This window comes from Arctopsyche grandis, unplaced genomic scaffold, assembly GCF_051622035.1.
Source record: "Arctopsyche grandis isolate Sample6627 unplaced genomic scaffold, ASM5162203v2 HiC_scaffold_406, whole genome shotgun sequence".
Lineage (NCBI taxonomy): Eukaryota > Metazoa > Arthropoda > Insecta > Trichoptera > Hydropsychidae > Arctopsyche > Arctopsyche grandis.
The window spans coordinates 7238-26641 of NW_027518535.1; the positions used below are offsets into that span (position 1 = coordinate 7238).

At 29.0% G+C, this 19404-nt stretch overlaps 1 non-coding gene across 1 annotated transcript; it reads left to right on the top strand.

Annotated features, from left to right (window-relative positions):
• Positions 1–1370: 1370 nt before the first annotated feature.
• On the top strand, positions 1371–1442 carry TRNAA-UGC (transfer RNA alanine (anticodon UGC)). Its single transcript has one exon. It is a non-coding gene; the product is annotated as a tRNA-Ala (tRNA).
• The last annotated feature ends 17962 nt before the right edge of the window (positions 1443–19404 follow it).

Below are 19404 nucleotides of genomic sequence, written 5' to 3' on the forward strand. Positions count from 1 at the left end.
ATAATAAGGATTGAAATGGGGATGGGGAAGGATTAGATTAATGAATAAGTAACAGATTACATAATAAGGATTGAAATGGGGATGGGGAAGTATTAGATTAATGAATAGGGAAGAATTACATAATAAGGTTTGAAATGGCGATGGGGAAGTATTAGATTTTTGAATAAGTAGCAGATTACATAATAAGGATTGAAATGGCGATGGGGAAGTATTAGATTTTTGAATAAGTAGCAGATTACATAATAAGGATTGAAATGGCGATGGGGAAGTATTAGATTAATGAATAGGGAAGAATTACATAATAAGGATTGAAATGGCGATGGGGAAGGATTAGATTAATGAATAAGTAACAGATTACATAATAAGGATTGAAATGGCGATGGGGAAGGATTAGATTAATGAATAGGGAAGAATTACATAATAAGGATTGAAATGGCGATGGGGAAGGATTAGATTTTTGAATAAGTAGCAGATTACATAATAAGGATTGAAATGGCGATGGGGAAGGGGAAGTATTAGATTTTTGAATAAGTAACAGATTACATAATAAGGATTGAAATGGCGATGGGGAAGGATTAGATTAATGAATAAGTAACAGATTACATAAAAGGGAATACCAATAGGGATGAGCAAGTAACAGATTACATAATAAGGATTGAAATGGGAATGGGGAAGTATTGGATTAAAAGCTATGTAACAGATTATTAAATGGGAATAAGAGAATACTAGATTTTTGAACAAGTAACAGATTACATGATAAGGATTGAAATGTAAATGGGCTTGAAAATGAAAAGGGATACATTAAATCAAAAGCGTTTTAGATAAGGTATAAATAAGGGTGCATAGGTAGAATGTAGTTTAATGACATAGGGGTGCATTAAATAGGAATACATGCAGGCGAAAGATTGGAACATACTATAAATGGGCAGAAAATGTGGAATTGAAACAACTTTCAAAAGAAGGATTCGAACAGACTATAAATGGTGATTGAAACAACTTTCAAATAGAGGACTGGAACAGTTTGCCAATCAGCCCTATAAACAGGGGACACTAGCAGCCCTTCTTTCTGAAAGTAAACACTAATATTTAGCAAACAAAATATCATTTCCTACAGGTTAATTTTATTGTTTTAGACTCAATAATCACTGCCCACTATTGGATGTTATCTATGGAAACCGCAATACTAAGTTAAATGGTTGTTTAAACTACCCATTTACTTCCCATCCCTCCAATTTACATTGTTGTTTAGTTGATTGATTTGCTGTCTTTTTTTACTTAGTTTTTTAAAAATTAAAAACCCCTTTTTGACTGAAAAGGACACTCAAATCTCACCCACCTCAATTTTTAGATCCTCTTGTCTAAGAGTTCAAGGGGATGTAGCTCAGTGGTAGAGCGTTTGCTTTGCATGTAAAAGGTCGTGGGTTCGACCCCTGCCATCTCCATTTTTGAAAATAAACTAATTTTTGCTTATGTTTTTCGTTCATCAAAAATATTTAAAGTTTTTTTTACTGCAAAAAATAACGTGTTGCACTTTGTAATAAAAATGTAATGCCCTTTTTGTATTTGTCTCTTTATGATATTAAACTAATCATTAAATATTAATATTTTGAACATTTTTATTGTTGTAGGCAGCATTAAATTTAGTTAAAATTTTATTAACAAAATTTATATTAAGAATACCAATGGAATATAAAAAAAGTATAAATAAAAATCGATCACAAGATAATAGGTGTCTCATGTATTAAATAAATAACCCCGCAAAAAGGTATTTAGATTACAACATAAGGAATACCAAAGAAATTAAAAAGAAAATATTAAGAAAAAAACGAAGTAATTAGTATTTAAATAAATAAGCCCAAAATTTTTCATTTTTATTAATACAGCTGAAAAGTAATCGAATATTAATAAAATCACTAAATAGACTAAATGATAAAAAACTTATTTAAAGTTTTGAGATAAAACCCAGTATTTATTGAAGTATAATAAATATAACCAACTTTAAATGAAAAAGTTACATTATTGTTGATGCCAAAGACAACAACATAAATTACTTGGCCTTTCTAAAATCAAATTGTTTTTTGGATTACGCCAAATCTAATAAAGGGGGAATAACGAATAAAACAACAAATGGATATGGAAAATATTATTGCAACGGGCATTTTAATAAAGGAAAAGACAAAAAGACTTTGCTATTACTTCTGCTATGCTTGGGTGTTGAGTATGCCTTGTTATTATTACTGTTATGATTGGTTACTCCAAATTCTTTGTTGTTCCCTTTAGCTGGGTGTTGCTTTTTCGTTTTTAACCGGTCAACCTGTTATGATTGGTTACTCCAGTTGTTTTGCTTATCATTGCCCCTTGGAAATTAATACTCAACTACTCGGAAGGCGTTGGGCTAGTGGTCGGCTTGCTGATTCAAATCCCGAACTGCCCGGGTTCGAGCCTCGCTTTGGTAGGCAAAAGAACAATAACCGGGACGCCGTCGCAAAAGTGGGCGCTAGTCGTAATAACTCCACTATAAAAAGACTAGCATCAGGCCGTGATCGGGCCTTGTAAAAACAACAGATCTCCTTGGGTAGTGGCGGCAACAATACTCCCATGGCAGTAGAAAGCCTACGTAAGCATAGCGCAGGGGTCTTTAGAGAGCCCAAGACAGTATGGACTGTCTCTAATTATAACGCCAGCTCAAGGTCAATGGGACACTTAGTCCTAAGGCTAGCCGACTGTCGGCAGAGGGATTAAGCTGGCATAAGGGCCCTGGGGGTTTACGCAGCAATGCGGTTCCCCGACCGGGTTACAGAGAAACACACGAAGAAAACTAACAAGTATTAACAACTACAGCTTAAATAAATCCGAACATTTTTTTTATGGTAAAATATGGCAATCATGATTAGCAGATTATTATTCAACAAACAAATTAAAACCCCCGATGATTGTATATATTAATTTTAAAGTGGGTTGTCTAAAGAGATCCCCATTAAAATGCTACTGTTTTAATCAATCATGACCAAATTTAAAAGATTTATTTATTAGTTGAATTGGTAAATTTTTCCTTTTTTATATTAATTTTTTTCATTTCAAACTTTACATAGTTTTACAATATTTCTTTGCCTTGAAAATTGTAGAAAGTAATATTGCCGTTTATAGCAATTTTGTAAATTAAAACTTTAAAAACAGCAAGAAAATTAAATATTTACAAGCAATTCATCATACTCAGTTTGCATCAACTGCAATATATCAGTTTAAAAATATTAACAACAGGGTTAAAATTAAAAGGAGGGCTGTTAATTAGATTTATTAAATGTTTATCCACTAAAGGGGTTGCCATATTGATCTCTTTTCTTTTTAAACCCCCTTTTGCGTTTTTCGCTTACAATTTTCGCTTCCAAATGCTTTTGCTTTGCCTTTTCCGCTTTTTCTGCTTGCGCTTTCAATTGCTTTGCCTTTTCTGACCAATCATTTAGCATTTGCTCTTCTTTTAATTCCGATTCCAATTGCTTTTTCTCTGCCTTCTTCGCTTCCACGTTCTTTGTCAAGTCCGCTTTTTCTGCTTCCAATTGCTTTTTCTTTGCCATTTCCGCTTCCTTTTCCTTTCTTTCTATTTCTTCTTTAAGCCTTGCTATTTCAGCTTCTCGCTGTACTAATCTTTGTTTTTCTTTTTTCTTTTCTTCTTTAAGCCTTGCAATTTCTTCTTTAAGCCTTGCTATTTCTTCCTTAAGCCTTGCTATTTCAGCTTCTCGCTGTACTAATCTTTGTTTTTCTTCTTTTAACATTAGATTTTTGCTTTGTAACCTTTCTATTTCTTCTTTAAGCCTTGCCATTTCCGCTTCCAATTTCTTTGAATTTTCTTTCCTTTCTACCAAGTTACAGATTGCAGAAAAACAAGCAATTAACAAAAGCATGGGCATAATACCTAAGTTACAAACTACTAAATCAATTTCATAGTTGATATTAGTTGGCCCAAAACACTTAAGAAAACACAAATATATACAAGATGCCCATCCGAAAGCAGACATAATAGATAATGATTCTTTTTTAAAAGGTAATTTAAGTAAACGAGTAAGAAAGAAGAGTATAAACATTAAAACTGAGGCACTGACTACAAATAAAAATCCGTTTCTTGATGTAAGATAGGCTTTAAAATCACTGGATTTGGGACTAGAGTTGTCCCTACACTTAGAATTTGTTCCATTGAAGGGTAAAAATTTTATTTTTATTTTATGTTTGATGCTCGAAAAAATTGCAAAATCCAAGAACTCCAAAAAAGTTAATAAAATTGCTCTCAGATGATTTGAATAACACATAAGATTGATTGGTTAAGTTTACAAAATAATTCATTTTGAAAAGTTGATGGATTGCATGTAAACGATCCATCAATTTTTAAAAATGATCCCGCATTTTAAAGTAAAATCAAAGAAAGGAGAAAGCTTTTTTAAAAACTCAAATACATTTGTATGATGTTAATCATATGCCTCTTTCAATAAATATTATAATTAAATATAACATATGCTTTTCTGAATAAAATTTTTTAACACTTTGTTATTATTCTATGAAAAGTAGAAAACATTAGAAAGTAAAAAAGCAAGGATTAACATTTTTTGTATGCTCCATAATTATTCTATATGTATCCGTAATGTATTTGTTTCTACCAAAAATAGATTTATTACTGAAGTCTTTCAATCTGATTGATTATTGTGAATTATGACATATCGATTTTAAATAGTTGCATTTTAGTTTGATGCTTTGTAATAAAAACAGATAGCCAAAAATGTTTCAATAAAGATTTAAAAAGTTTGGTTAGAGTTTAGTATTTTAGTTTAAAAAGAAGAGTGATATTTTGAAACAATAAATATGAATTGTTATTGTATCTCTTGCTCACTTTTTCAAATATATTTGACATGGTAATTATTTTAATACCGAAACGTAAATCTAAATTAATTTATTGAAATCTTTAGAAGATAAAGCACAATATGTGCATTAAATGCTTCAAATTTCTTAAAAGTAGCAAAGGAAAAGTTATTTTAATGTTTAAAATGACATTATCTTTCATGTTTGTGAAATAACCGGGTTGACTCCAATAGTGCTACAGTAATCTTCACTTTCAGCACCCTGATTTCTTTTTGATTATCTTCCTCTTCAAAGCCTCATATTCTTCCAAAAGAAGTGCTTTCGAAAGTCTTTTTAAGAACTAGTGATTAATGTATGTTTCAATATTTGGCGGGTCCATATTTCACTCGTGTACTAGTTGTGGAATTGTGAGACTAATATTTCTCCAACTCATTACATACGGAATTATTTTTATCTTACATTTTTATACAAAAGCTATTTTATTGTTTTTGTTCATTACTTCATTTTATTTGTTAATTACGAAAAGTGTAAAAAATTTTAAAATACCTTTTTAATAAAAAAAAGAGGAATAAGCAACTAAAAACCCATTAATTTTACTAAATCGGTAATATTACTGGTTTTGGTGCTAAATTTAAAAATATTTTTTATTTGGATATACAGTCTTAACAATGGGATGTTATTTAAAAGGTGCTGTGATAAAGCTGTGATTTGTAATTATTATGAATTGTTACAAATCAATAAATAAAAATAACAAAAGCTTTTGTAGATTAAAAGTTTAAGTAGGCGAATTTAGGTCTTATAATACAAAAATATTCCTATTAATAATTTACAGAAAAGAAATTCTATTTTGTGTAAAAATTTATATTCATAGGTATTTAATTTGAATAGACAACATTATGTATATTTCGAGAAGGTGTAAATGGTCGAAAAGAAATCAGAATGCTAAAAGTGAAGAATACAAAGGCGGAGATTGATGTAAACCCGCTATTTTCCTAAACAAGCAAGATAATGCCATTTTAAACCCTAAATAAATAATGTTTATTCATTATGTATATTTTTTACAATCATTTTACATAATTTCTTCTTCAACTTTTTTGCTCAAAGCAAAAATTCTTAAAATATATAAAAGTGCTACAGTGTCTTTTTATCTGCGGCCATATCCATTGGAAAGTACTGGAACCCATTTAAACTCCGATTTTAAGTCAATGCGAGCCTGTTCCAAGTACTGAGAAGAGAAATATCTCGGCGGCAGGTGGTGCAGTGTTTGTAAAAACACTAAATAGATTTTATAATTAATCTAGATAAAATGTATATAAAAGTATCTTAAATGTTCGCATAAGGAAGTACCCGACAGGCCTCTGCGAAATAAAACATATACATTGAGCTCTGTAATAGATCTAACTAAAGCATCTAAACTACCCAGATCTAGCTGTTAAAAGACAATGTGAGGAAAGATTGCCCCAGTGAGTTTGACGGAGGTAAATGGCAGGTACGTTGACCAAGGGTAAGTCTGGTGTAAATCCTAGCAGCTTAAACCCTTGTTAACTCGTAAAACTTCTCAATTTCGGTGGTTGCTCACTGAAAAGCTCTAAATCTTAGTAGCCAAAAGACAGTATGGTACTGTCTCTAAATATAACGCCAGCTCAAGGTCAATGGGACACTTAGTCCTAAGGCTCGCCGACTGTCGGCAAAGGGATAGAAATGCTATAGGGGCCTCCCAGAGTTTTGTGGGCAACTTCTTTTTTTGCTGTAAGGCAACCACTTTTCATTAAATCCGATTTTTTTTTTAAATCTTAGTAGCCAAAAAGGCTTTGAAGAAAGGGGTAAGAATTGATGCCTTTGTGATATGATTAGGCTATAGCCTGAATGGGACTAGGGTAAGCATAGAGTTGTTTGTCATACAGGTTGTATGATCGTTGATGATTCCTGAGTAAGCCTATTTGATCTATAAAAGCTGCCTCTAATTTAAATAAATACTTAAAGAGCAAGGTAAAGGAAAGTGTCCTTTCCCCTTTTTTATTAGTTTCATTTACTGTTTGATTAGGGAATTATCATCCCTTATTTTATTGTAATAATTTTTTTTAAAAAAACTTTTTTATTTACAACGGAGTTAAACTAGAAATCCATGGTTGTGACAAATAAAATTTTCTGCATTACTACTCCCAATTGCTGCTAAATAAAAGAGTTTCCGGCATAATTTGATTGCTTCAGTCCCATACTACAAAAAAGGGTGCTCTAAGTGTCATTTTATTATGAAATCATCCCAAAATTTATTATAATTAGCCGTAGCTAGAAATTATTTGCTTTCATAATTTTTTTTTAATGCCATTTTACTTAATTAAAACTCCTATTTGCCACTTTCCCCCCATTAATTTAATTGCACTGTAAAAATGATAACAAAATATAAAAACATGGCATTTTGGTGTTTAAACGTATTAATTAGATGATCGTCAAAATTAAAATTTGACCGGAAAAATTTACTTTAAATTTCAGACGTAAACAAAATTATTTATAATCTGGCAAAACACATGTTACAAAGCACATAATAGAGCCCACGTACTACATAATACAGGCCATATTTTAGAACATGCATATCATATAAACTTTGAGGCACATATGTTACAACATGCATATCACATAATATAAACGTTAAGGCACATATGTTACAACATGCATATCACTCATTATAAAATAAAAACTACATCAACAGACCACATTTTACATATTAAAAAAATATCCTTTTATACGGTTAATTATTTAATGGGGTTCTTTAATTATTATTGTTTAATTCGACTTTGGGCACATTAAAAATTATACTTCCCCCCTCTACGTCACCTACTTTATTCTTCTCTTTATGTTTTTTGCTGTTTATATGATCTTTTAATGTATTTAAACTGTTAAATCCTTTATCACATGCTTTACATGTGATTTTAAATTGTTTTTCTATTTTTAAAGGGAAAATTACTTTTTCATTTATATTTTCAACCGTGAAATCTGCAGGGTTTCCGTCCCGTTTATTATAATCTGCTGCATTCCCTTCTACTTTATTGTAATCTGTCCTACTCCCATCCAGATTAATGTTGTAATCTGCTCCCTTCTCTTCTAGTTTATTGTATTCTGTCTTTTTATTAATTAATTTTACCCTTGGGTCGTTACTTTTTATAATTTTGATCATTTTTCTTATTTTTTGATCAAGTTCTTTATCATTGGATGAAAATCTGCTCCAAAAAGTATAAAATTTTATAAAATCGGGATCAATTAGTTTTGGCGCCAGTTTTATATTAAAAGTCGTTGTTATTTTATAAAAAACATCACTGGTTATTTCTAAAAAGTCATAAATAAATTCAAAATCTTTATATTTAACAGTTGTAATTTCATTAGATTTAAAAATGGTGATTTTATTTAAAGGGCAGTGTTTTGAAGTTTCTTTCATTAAAATGTTGTTTTGAAATTGGGGGGTTTCTATTTTCTTTGATTTGTTATTAAATAATTGTTCTTGTATTTTCTTTGATTTGTCTTTCATTAATAATTTCTTTGATTTTTTATTACAGTAAACTTCCTTTCGGTTATTTTCAACTAAACTTTCCTTTAATTTGCCTTTCATTTGCCATTCTTCTTTTTCTACATATATTTTATAATACATTTCATAATATAAATCTATTTCAAAATTAGATTCTATTTCTTTTAAAGCTCCATTTAGAGTTTCCATTACTTCATTGTTCCTTTGGTTTTTAAAAAAGAGTCCTTTATATGCTTTTTTAATATCATTTGATTTAGATAATTCATTTACATTTAAAATTTTATACGGATTTAATATTTTAGAGACGGATGGTGTTTGTAATTTTTTATTAATTTTTAGAAAGGAAAAGAAAGAGAGGAGTTGTCCCATGGGTAAAAAAACAAAGAAATTTTTGAAGAGGAATTGGTAAGTTGTTTTTAAAAGTAAAAAAAAGTAAAATTTTGAGAGAAGTTGTTTTATGAGCTGATTTAACTTGGAAATTTTGTAAGAATTGTTAAAAATTATTCTGTGAGCCTTTAAAAGTAAAATTTTGAGAGAAGTTGTTTTATGTGGAGAAAAGCTGTGGAGTTTGGAGAATTTTGAGAGAAGTTGTCTTATTAATTAAAAGGAGGGGAAATTTTGCAAGAAGTTGTTTAATGTGGAGAAAAGCTGTGGAGTTTAGAGAATTTTGAGAGAAGTTATCCTGGTGGCTATCAAAAGTAAAATTTTGAGAGAAGTTGCATCTTGTCAGAAAAGCTGTGAAATTTTGTAAGAAGTTGTTTTTTGTGGGAAAACTGGGCACCGGAGCATAATTGTAAATCTCCTTCCTTTCATAATCTAGTGCTGTATTTGATGCGAAGAAAGCCCTTGTAAAAATTAACTCTTTTTTGAAGTAAAAAATCCAGATTCCGCAACATAATTGTTTAAATGGTGTATTTATTGCAAATAAATAAGCTCTGGTTTTAAATAGGTCTTATTAGAGCAAATAAAATAAATTGAGCTGTTCTTATTAATTCAAATTGGCATTTATGTTAAAATTTATTTATTTTACATACAAAATAAATAATTCTAATTTACCTAAACATCATTAAACTGGACTTTATAACACTGTGGTCAGCATTAAACTAGGCAATCTAGCACTGTATTAGTTACAACTTTAATTTAAGGTCAATGTGTCATTTTTTTATGGAAAACCAACAAAGACAAGGGAACATAAAAAAGCTTATAAGACAATTGTAGAGTTATACTACAGAGTACTAGTTTTAACAAGTCACCTTTTGGAAATAATTTTTTTAATCTTTCTATGGGAAAAAACTTGTCATGATCTTTATTTGGAATCATAAGGCAACTTTGTTAATTTAAACTATAAAACTACTAGGAATAACATGTAAATTTAAACTATAAAATAGCAAGGAATAACATGTAAATTTAAATTATAAAACTACTAGTCATCAAATTGTAAATTTAAACTATAAAACTACTTAAATTTTTTCACCTGTGTAATTATAAAGTAACAAAACCAATTTTAACAAAAGTTTGTTTATGTTAATTTAGATCAGCCGATCAGATTTTCGAAAAAATGCTTTGAAAAGCTTTAATTACATATATTTGATCATATTTTATAAAAGTGCTTTGGATAGCTTTAATCAGATCTATTTATTTTTTAATAAGTTTTAAACCCATTTTTTCTTTTTTAAACACAATTAATAATTTATTTCTTAAATTTTTTAAGAAATCTAAACATTTATATTTAAGAGTATTTATTTGATTGGAAAGCATGGTTTCTCTTTGTTTGTGTATATCTTTTTCATGAAAATTTTTACAAATAAAACAAATAATCAATATAATTTGTTGAGAGCGTAATTACTAAAAATTAAATGAATACGTAGGCAGTTCATTAATTGTAATGTTTTTTCAGTGATTATAACAAGTTCTTTTAATTTTAAAATTTATGTTGTTCCGTGATTCCTTGCTATTTTTAAGATTTAATTTATTGATTTTCAAGTTCTGCGTTTTTTTTGTAATTATTAAGAGCTGACCTATTGATCTTCATATTTTTAAATTTCTGTGGGTTTCTTGTAATTATTTAGATCTATATATTTATATGAGTTCTGTATCTCTCTTGTAATTCTTAAGAGCTGATCTACAGATATTCATATTTTTTAAAGTTCAGCGATTTCTTCTAGTTTTTTATATCTTCACGTGCAAAGAGTTCTGTATCTCGTTTGTAATTATTAAGAGCTGATCTACAGATATTCATATTTTTTAAAGTTTTGCTATTTCTTCTAGTTTTTTATATCTTCACGTGCAAAGAGTTCTGTATCTCTCTTGTAATTATTAAGAGCTGATCTACAGATATCCATATTTTTTAAAGTTTTGCTATTTCTTCTAGTTATTTAGATCTTCATGTGCAAAGAGTTCTGTATCTCTCTTGTAATTATTAAGAGCTGATCTACAGATATTCATATTTTTTAAAGTTCAGCGATTGCTTCTAGTTATTTATATCTTCATGTGCAAAGAGTTCTGTATCTCTCTTGTAATTCTTAAAATATTTTCCTGCTTTTTTAAAAGCAGAGTTAATTTCCCCCAAATGATTGTAAAACTTTTACGTCAGTCAAAGACATTCCTTTTCGATTCAGATTTTTTACAATACTGCAAATATTCTTATGAAAATTGTATTAAAATAACAACTTGTTTTTTACAACATCCAATCCAGACATTTAGTTCAACAATTGCTTTTTTCATTGGATCTCCAAAAATTCAAATATTTATGTTATCTTTAACAATGATTAGTTGTATTGGGATTTTAATCATTTTTTTTGGAACAGTTGGAAATTTAAATGCCTTTTTCCTTTTCAATTTCTCTCTTTGTTTAATTACTTGTAAAATATTCTTTTTATCCGGAATAGTTTCTTCATCTAATTCTCTTCTAAAAGCCAATTTCGACTTAATTGATAATTCTTTATTTTACAATGCTTTATTTTTAGATTTAATTTTTTTACTTTTATTTTTAATTTATTATACTAAATACATGTTCTATAATTTTAAATTTAAAAAAACACACTTACTTTTATTTCGAGTACTCACATTTGTTGGAATATTTGCTATTTCTAATTTAAAAACTTGTCCTGAATCTTACAAACAATTTTTTACTACTTTACAAGTAATTTTCTCATTTATTTTTATGCATTTATACTTTAAAGATTTTAAAGATTATAATTTTTTTTTTAATGATGATTCCAAAAAAGACAATTGGGCGTCAATTTTAATTTAATGAACGTTTAATTAAATAAATTAATTTAAGAAATTCAGGTTTTTACATATCTTAAAATAAATTTATCGGCAACAAATTTGTCAATTGACTTAATAAACTTGTTTTTAAAGCATTAATTTAAGAAATTCAGGTTTTTACATATCTTAAAATAAATTTATCGGCAACAAATTTGTCAATTGACTTAATAAACTTGTTTTTAAAGCATTAATTTAAGAAATTCAGGTTTTTACATATCTTAAAATAAATTTATCGGCAACAAATTTGTCAATTGACTTAATAAACTTGTTTTTAAAGCATTAATTTATGAATTTCAGGTTTTTACATATCTTAAAATAAATTTATCGGCAACAGTTTTGTCAATTATTATTGTAATAAGCCAAAAATGAGCAAAAAACATTTTATTAACAAAATTATTTATATACTTCACTGGCAAAAAACAAAAAAACCTGGCAGGTATTAGAATATAATCGGCCTCAAACTAATATGAAATTTTATTATGACAAATAAATACACACAGCTACTTTTTATTTTATTAAGTGATTTATTTATTGTCATAGTGTGTAGCCATATGGAAACGTTTTAAAATTTTATTTACAGGCATTAGGAGTAGCACTCATCTTAAAAAATTTAAAGTTTAAACTTTTTTTTGCTTTTTAAGCGCCAGGGGGTTACCCATGGAAGAACTTTGGCCATTTTAATTACGTAAAAAATATAATTTTAGTATTTTAACAAAAAGGTTTACTACATTGAGATTTATTTACAAAAAATGGGACAAAATCATAAAAGCAACGATTTTTTATAATTAAAAGCAGCCGCTTCCAAAGTTATGTCAATATCAGGCCTCTATTAAAATCAAACATTTGTCTTATATCAGTTTTTTATAAGTAAAGCAGCCGCTTCCAAAGTTATGTCAATATCAGGCCTCTATTAAAATCAACCATTTGTCTTTTATCAGTTTTTTTAGTTTAAATACTCGCTTATTTAAATATATGTCAATATCAGGCTTCTATTAAAATCAACCATTTGTCTTATATCAGTTTTTCATAATTAAAAGCAGCCGGTTTCAAATTTATGTCAATATCAGGCTTCTATTAAAATCAAACATTTGTCTTATATCAGTTTTTTATAAGTAAAGCAGCCGGTTTCAAATTTATGTCAATATCAGGTCTCTATTAAAATCAAACATTTGTCTTTTATCAGTTTTTCATAATTAAAAGCAGCCGGTTTCAAAGTTATGTCAATATCAGGCCTCTATTAAAATCAACCATTTGTCTTATATCAGTTTTTTTAGTTTAAATACTCGCTTATTTAAATATATGTCAAAAACACGCCGTTATTTAAAACACTTATTCTATTAGATCCGCTATGCCAAATTTATGTAAAGATGTGTATTTGGGTTAGACTTTGATTCATGTTCACATATATGTCATATTATATACAGTTATGGTAATTATTGTTATTCTAAAGGGAGTTTTATCAAATGATGTGCATTTACATGAAAATTCAGCTTTATAAACAGATATAATTGTAAAAGTTACCCCTATGTCATTAAATTCTATTAACATGGTGGAGAATACCCAAAGAAAGATGACGCCCAGGAAGCTTGCCCTGGAGGTTTATAAAATAAATAAACAGATAAGAGACCCTCAAGGGGGTGAAGAAGAGAAGAAGGCCCTCCTCCTTATGAGTGTCAGTGAGGATCTCCAGCTGGAGATTATGAATTTAGAAGAAAAAAATTTTAAAATTTCATTTGAAGAATTGACAGCTGAGCTAAAGAAAATTGTAGAAAAGGAGGAGAAGCAAAAAAGAAAAGGGGAACAGTTGGAAAAACTGGAACTAGAAGCTGCCAAGCGGACCCTTGAAATGGAAGAAACAGCAGAAAGATTGCGCAAAGAAGGAAGAGAGCAAGCACAAGACGAGGAACGACAAAAGCTGGCTAAGATTAAGGGGCTTTTGAGAACCCAGAGACAAACGTATGGGGAATCAATTGAGGAGTATACGAAGAAAATCCAAGGTGTAGCAGTAGGACTGGAACTTGACATGATCCAGGCAATTATCGCCGGTACATGTTTGGATAAGTTCAGTAATATTGATGCGTGGGCTGAAGGTATCACGCAAGAAGAAATGCTAATGAGGACGATGAAGGCAGACAGGATAGTGGGTAAAACACGATCTTTTGGGAGCCGGACATCAAAGGCCTCGGGAAGACCTCAAGTAGACAGTCGTAATAAACCAGGAATAAATTCAGGTAATCAATATTTTGCGTTAAAAAGAATTAATAAGAAAGTATGTGTTAACAATAAAAGTAATAGTTGTAATAAAGATATTAATAAAAGTAAAATTAAAGAAGATAATACTAAGAAAGAGCCTTTAAGAAAAGAAAAAAGAGGCAACCGCGTTAGACAAGTAAATGAAGAGCTAATATGCGAGTTATACCCAGAAATTACAGATTTGGAGATTCCAAACGATGGGTATGGAGGGGAAAAGTGTAAAATAAATAGCGCCCCAGATAAGATAGTAAAAGCCAAACCTACCCATATCAAGAAAGGGTTAGAGAATAAAGTGAACGACACAATTAAACAACTACTTGGCAAAAAATATATAACGAAATCAAAATCGGAATGGAACAATTTAATTAAACCAGTGATTAAGCCAGATAAGTCAATTAGACTTTGTACAAATTTGATGGCTCTGAACGATATCACGGAAGCAGATGATTATGCCTTGCCAAAAATCGAAGAAATTATTGATAGTATGCAAGGAAATGAATGGTTCACAGTTTTGGACTTAAAAGACGGCTACTTCCAAATAAAATTAGAAGAGAGTGATGCACACAAAACAGCATTTACAATAAATCATCAGAAGTATGAGTGGAAAAGGATGCCTATGGGATTCAAAAACGCACCGGCTATTTTTCAAAGAATTATGGAAAAGGAATTACAAGAATGGTTATATAAAGGATGTCTAGTTTATCTAGACGATATTGTGATATACGCAAAAACTGCAGAGGAACATGACAGAATACTGTTTGAAATATTGGATAAATTTAATAAAATTAAACTGAAAATTAATCCGAATAAGATGCAGCTGAAGAAAAAGCAAGTTAAATTGCTAGGAATGACAATTGATGGCAATGCAGTATTAATGCCAGATGATATGAAAGAAAAAATATTACAGTTCCAGAGGCCAAACACTAAAAAGGAACTACAAAGATTCCTAGGAGCAATAAACTATCATAGAAGATTTATTGATGATTATGGAAAAAAAACATCAGAATTATATGAATTACTAAAAGTAGATAAGACAATGAAAGACTGGGAAGATAAACATACAGCAGCATTTGAGCAATTACAAGAAGATGCCAATAAAGAAATTAAGAGATACCATCCAAATTATGAAAAAGAATTTGTCTTAGAAACAGACGCATCCAATACAGGATTAGGCGCAATATTATATCAATGGAGCGATACAGGTGAAAAACAAGTTATTAAGCCTATAGCAACAAAGTTAAAAAACTCTGAAGTAAATTGGGGAATAACCGAGAAAGAAGTATATGCAATTATATGGGCTATTGAAAAATTAGATATGTATCTAGCAGGAAGGAAATTTACAGTGATTACTGATCACAAAGCGGCTCAATGGATAAGGACAAAAGAAGATTTTGGAAATGCAAGAATACAGAGATGGATGGAAAGAATCCAGGGATATGACTTTGAAGTCATTTATAGAACAGGGGATGAGATGTATGAGGCAGATGCCTTATCAAGGATATATAAAGAGAATGAAGAATTAAAACCAGCTACAGAAAGTCAAGAAAAGATAATAAAAGAGTTACATGAGGAAACGGGACACAGAGGTGTAGATGTAACAGAATATGCAATTAAAAAGCAATATACCAGTTGGGTAAAGATGAAAGAGCACATAAAGGATGTGATAGCAAATTGTGAGACTTGCATTAGAAATAAAGTAAAAATCAAAGGAGGTAGTGAATTTATTGAAACTACTAGGAAATTAGAAAAAGTGGGAATTGATATATTGGAATATAAAGAACAATACATATTAGTAGGTATTGATTATTACACTAGATTTATGTGGGCCAATAACTTAAATAATAAAACTGCAAGAGACATAGTTGATGTCCTTGAAACTTGGTTTAGAAAATATGGTAACCCAGAAGAATTAATAATGGATCATGGAAAAGAGTTTAACAATAACATGATGGAAATGTTATGTAATGATAGAAATATTAAGATGCATGTGACTTCAATAGATAACCATCAAAGTAATGGTAGAGTAGAAAGACTGAACAGAACATTAAGAGAATTTTTTAGGAAAGAAGAAAACAGTATGTCACTAGATGAAATGGTAGGAAGAGCGGTGGCTAGATACAACAGCAACCTGCACTCAGCAATTAAGATGAGCCCCGAAGAGGCTTGGGAATGTGACAGAGAAGAATTGAAGATGAGAAATAAAAGAAGAGGTCCTTATGCGAAAGGATTCAAGAAAAGGTTCAGAGATAAGTTTGTAAGTGGACAAACAGTAGCAATTAAAGAATTGCTTGGCCACAAAGAAAACCAAGGATTTGGAGAAATAGGAAAGATCCTGATGAAAGCGGGAAAAGACGCTTATTATGTTAAAAAAGATAACAAGATTGAAAAAAGGATACACTCGGATATAAATTTAATACCAGTGGTCTAAAACGGCTCAGGAGCCTTGCGGGGGGATGTAAAAGTTACCCCTATGTCATTAAATTCTATTAACAATAATGTAATTTTATTAAATAAATAGCCCTTTAGATAACTCAAGGTGTTATGTAACTGTATAAAAAAGTCGTAGATAATCACAATAGGGGGATTTTTTATAGTTTAAATTAAAAAAAGTTATAAAATCACTAAAGGGAAATTATTGATAGTTTTAATTAAAAAAGTTATAAAATCACTAAAGGGAGGATTATTGATAGTTTTAATTAAAAAAGTTATAAAATCACTAAAGGGAGGATTATTAATAGTTTTAATTAAAAAAGTTATAAAATCACTAAAGGGAGATTATTGATAGTTTAAATTAAAAAAAGTTATAAAATCACTAAAGGGAGATTATTGATAGTTTTAATTAAAAAAAGTTCTAAAATCACTAAAGGGAGATTATTGATAGTTTAAACTGAAAAAGTTATAATACAGCCTTTATTTACAATAATTTTTGGGTATTATTTAATATTTTAAACTAAAAAAGTTATAATACAGCCTTTATTTACAATAATTTTTGGGGGGTTTTTTTATAAAATTAATTATAAAATATCACATCTGATATCACACATTGACACTAAACATTCCATTTTCTTTCCATTAAAATAATGTTTTATTTTCTCTTTTATTTCTCTTGATTTTACTACGTGTACTTTTCTATTTGAATATAATAAAAATCCATCTTTTATTAATTTAGTATAAAGGCTATTTATAAACATTTTAGAAATCCCAAGTCTAAAATAAAAAAAATCAACAAAAATTTGTTTTGTAAAAGAAAAATCATTATTATTTTCTAAAATTTCCATAATTTCTTCTTTTCCTTTAATTTCTTGTATTTTTTCATTATAAAGAATACTTAAAGTTCTTCTGTAAATTGAACAATCCCTTAATTCCCTTGAAGTTATTTTAAGACATAAAAAACAATTAAAATCTTTGTTTATTCTTTTATCTTTTGATGAAAAATATCCATGACAAGATGCATGTACATAATTATTACATTTTTTACATAAAATCATTTGTTTTTCATCAGTATTTATTGTACAAGAACATCTAATTAATGATGAAATTATATTAATTGATTCAATTTCTTTTTTTTGATTTAAAATTTCATTATTAAATTTTTCACTTAACATTTTAAATCCATTTATTTCTTTTTCTTGTAAATGTTTTGATTCCCAAAGTTGATCAGTTCTTTTAAAACCAGAAATTTCAATAAAAAGAGTTGTATAAACTTTTAATTTAATTATAAATTTTCCTCTTAATATTTTCATTTGTTGTAATGTTTTACAAACATTTTTAAAATCTAATTTAATATTTGTATTAAAACTATACATTTCAACTAATTTTTCATTAATTAATAAATTTTCTTGAAATTCTTCAATTGAATATAAAGCTAAAACTATTTTATGAATATTTTCTTTGTTTTTATTTATATTTGTAATCCACTCCATCATTTTTCTAGTTTCTTGTGTATTTTTAAGAGTTTTTAAATTGAATTCATCAAATTTTGAATCTTCAAAAGATTCTTCAGAAAAAAGACACCTCAAATAAGCAATGATTCCAAAAGCAACACTTATTGTATCTTGTTCTTGTTGCATAAAAAATACAAAAAAAAATTATAAAAACAAAGAAAACAAGCTTAAATGAATAGAAAATGGTTATGAGGCATCTTTATTTGTTGCCATTACACAATACTTATGTAATATTCTATTTGTTGTCATTACACAATACTTATGAGGCATCTTTATTTGTTGCCATAACACAATACTTATGTAATATTCTATTTGTTGTCATTACACAAAACTTATGTAAAATTCTGTTGGTTGTCATTACACAAAACTTATGTAAAATTCTGTTGGTTGCCATTACACAAAACTTATGTAATATTCTGTTGGTTGTCAAAACACAAAACTTATGTAAAATTCTGTTGGTTGTCATAAAACAAAACTTATGTAAAATTCTGTTGATTTTCATAACACAATACTTATGTAAAATTCTATTGGTTGTGCCTTGAAGATGGTGTAAAGCTCAATATTATTTAAGGATTTAACATTAAAGGTATTTAGTGATTACATTTATAGGATTACAGAAGAATATTATAAATATTGCTTATAGGCGCTTTATGCAAATAATATGTGTTCTCCATGCTATTACGGCTTCTTAAAAAAAAACGGATTTATTGAAAAGTGGTTGCCTACAGCAAAAAAAGAAGTTTTACCTACAAAACTCTGGGCCCCTATAGCATTTCTATCCCTCTGCCGAAAGTCGGCTAGCCTTAGGACTAAGTGTCCCATTGACCTTGAGCTGGCGTTATAATTAGAGACAGTACCATACTGTCTATTACGCCTTCTTAATAATCTCACACCCAATCACTGATCTGATGTTTTATTGTGCTTATCATCCGAGTTAGTGAGGTTTACATATTTACAGCATCCTCATTTAACTCGAATTCCTTGTTTTTTGCCACCATCAATCTTGTTCATGGAGTTTAATAGGCACAACGTTTTTACTCATTTTGTCCTTATATTCTCACCTTTTACATTTCTTAATCTTTTTTAAGTATCCAATCTAAGTCACTACATATGACTCTTGAAAGTCTTTCACTTTATTTAAGAAGAAAATGTAAACATTCTTACCTTTTTACACTTCAATAATCTTTTTTAAGTATCCAATCTATGTCACTACAAAGGTCTTTTACATGATTTAAGAAGCAAATGTGAAGATGGCATGTCTGGAAGGGGCATTTTTTCAGAAGGCAACAAAGATTTCTTAGCTACCAGTATAGAACCACCACTTATTTAAATACTGTGGTAACAAATAGAATCACTATTTTTAGTTCGCTTTTAAATGTCTGTTCTTATCAAATCTGTCTTACTTAGCTACCAGTATAGAATCACCACTTATTTTAAGATGTTGATAAACAAATATAATCACTATTTTTAGATCGCTTTTAAATGTCTGTTCTTATCAAATCTGCCTTACTTAGCTACCAGTATAGAACCTCCCCTTATTTAAATATTTTGTTAAACAAATATAATCGC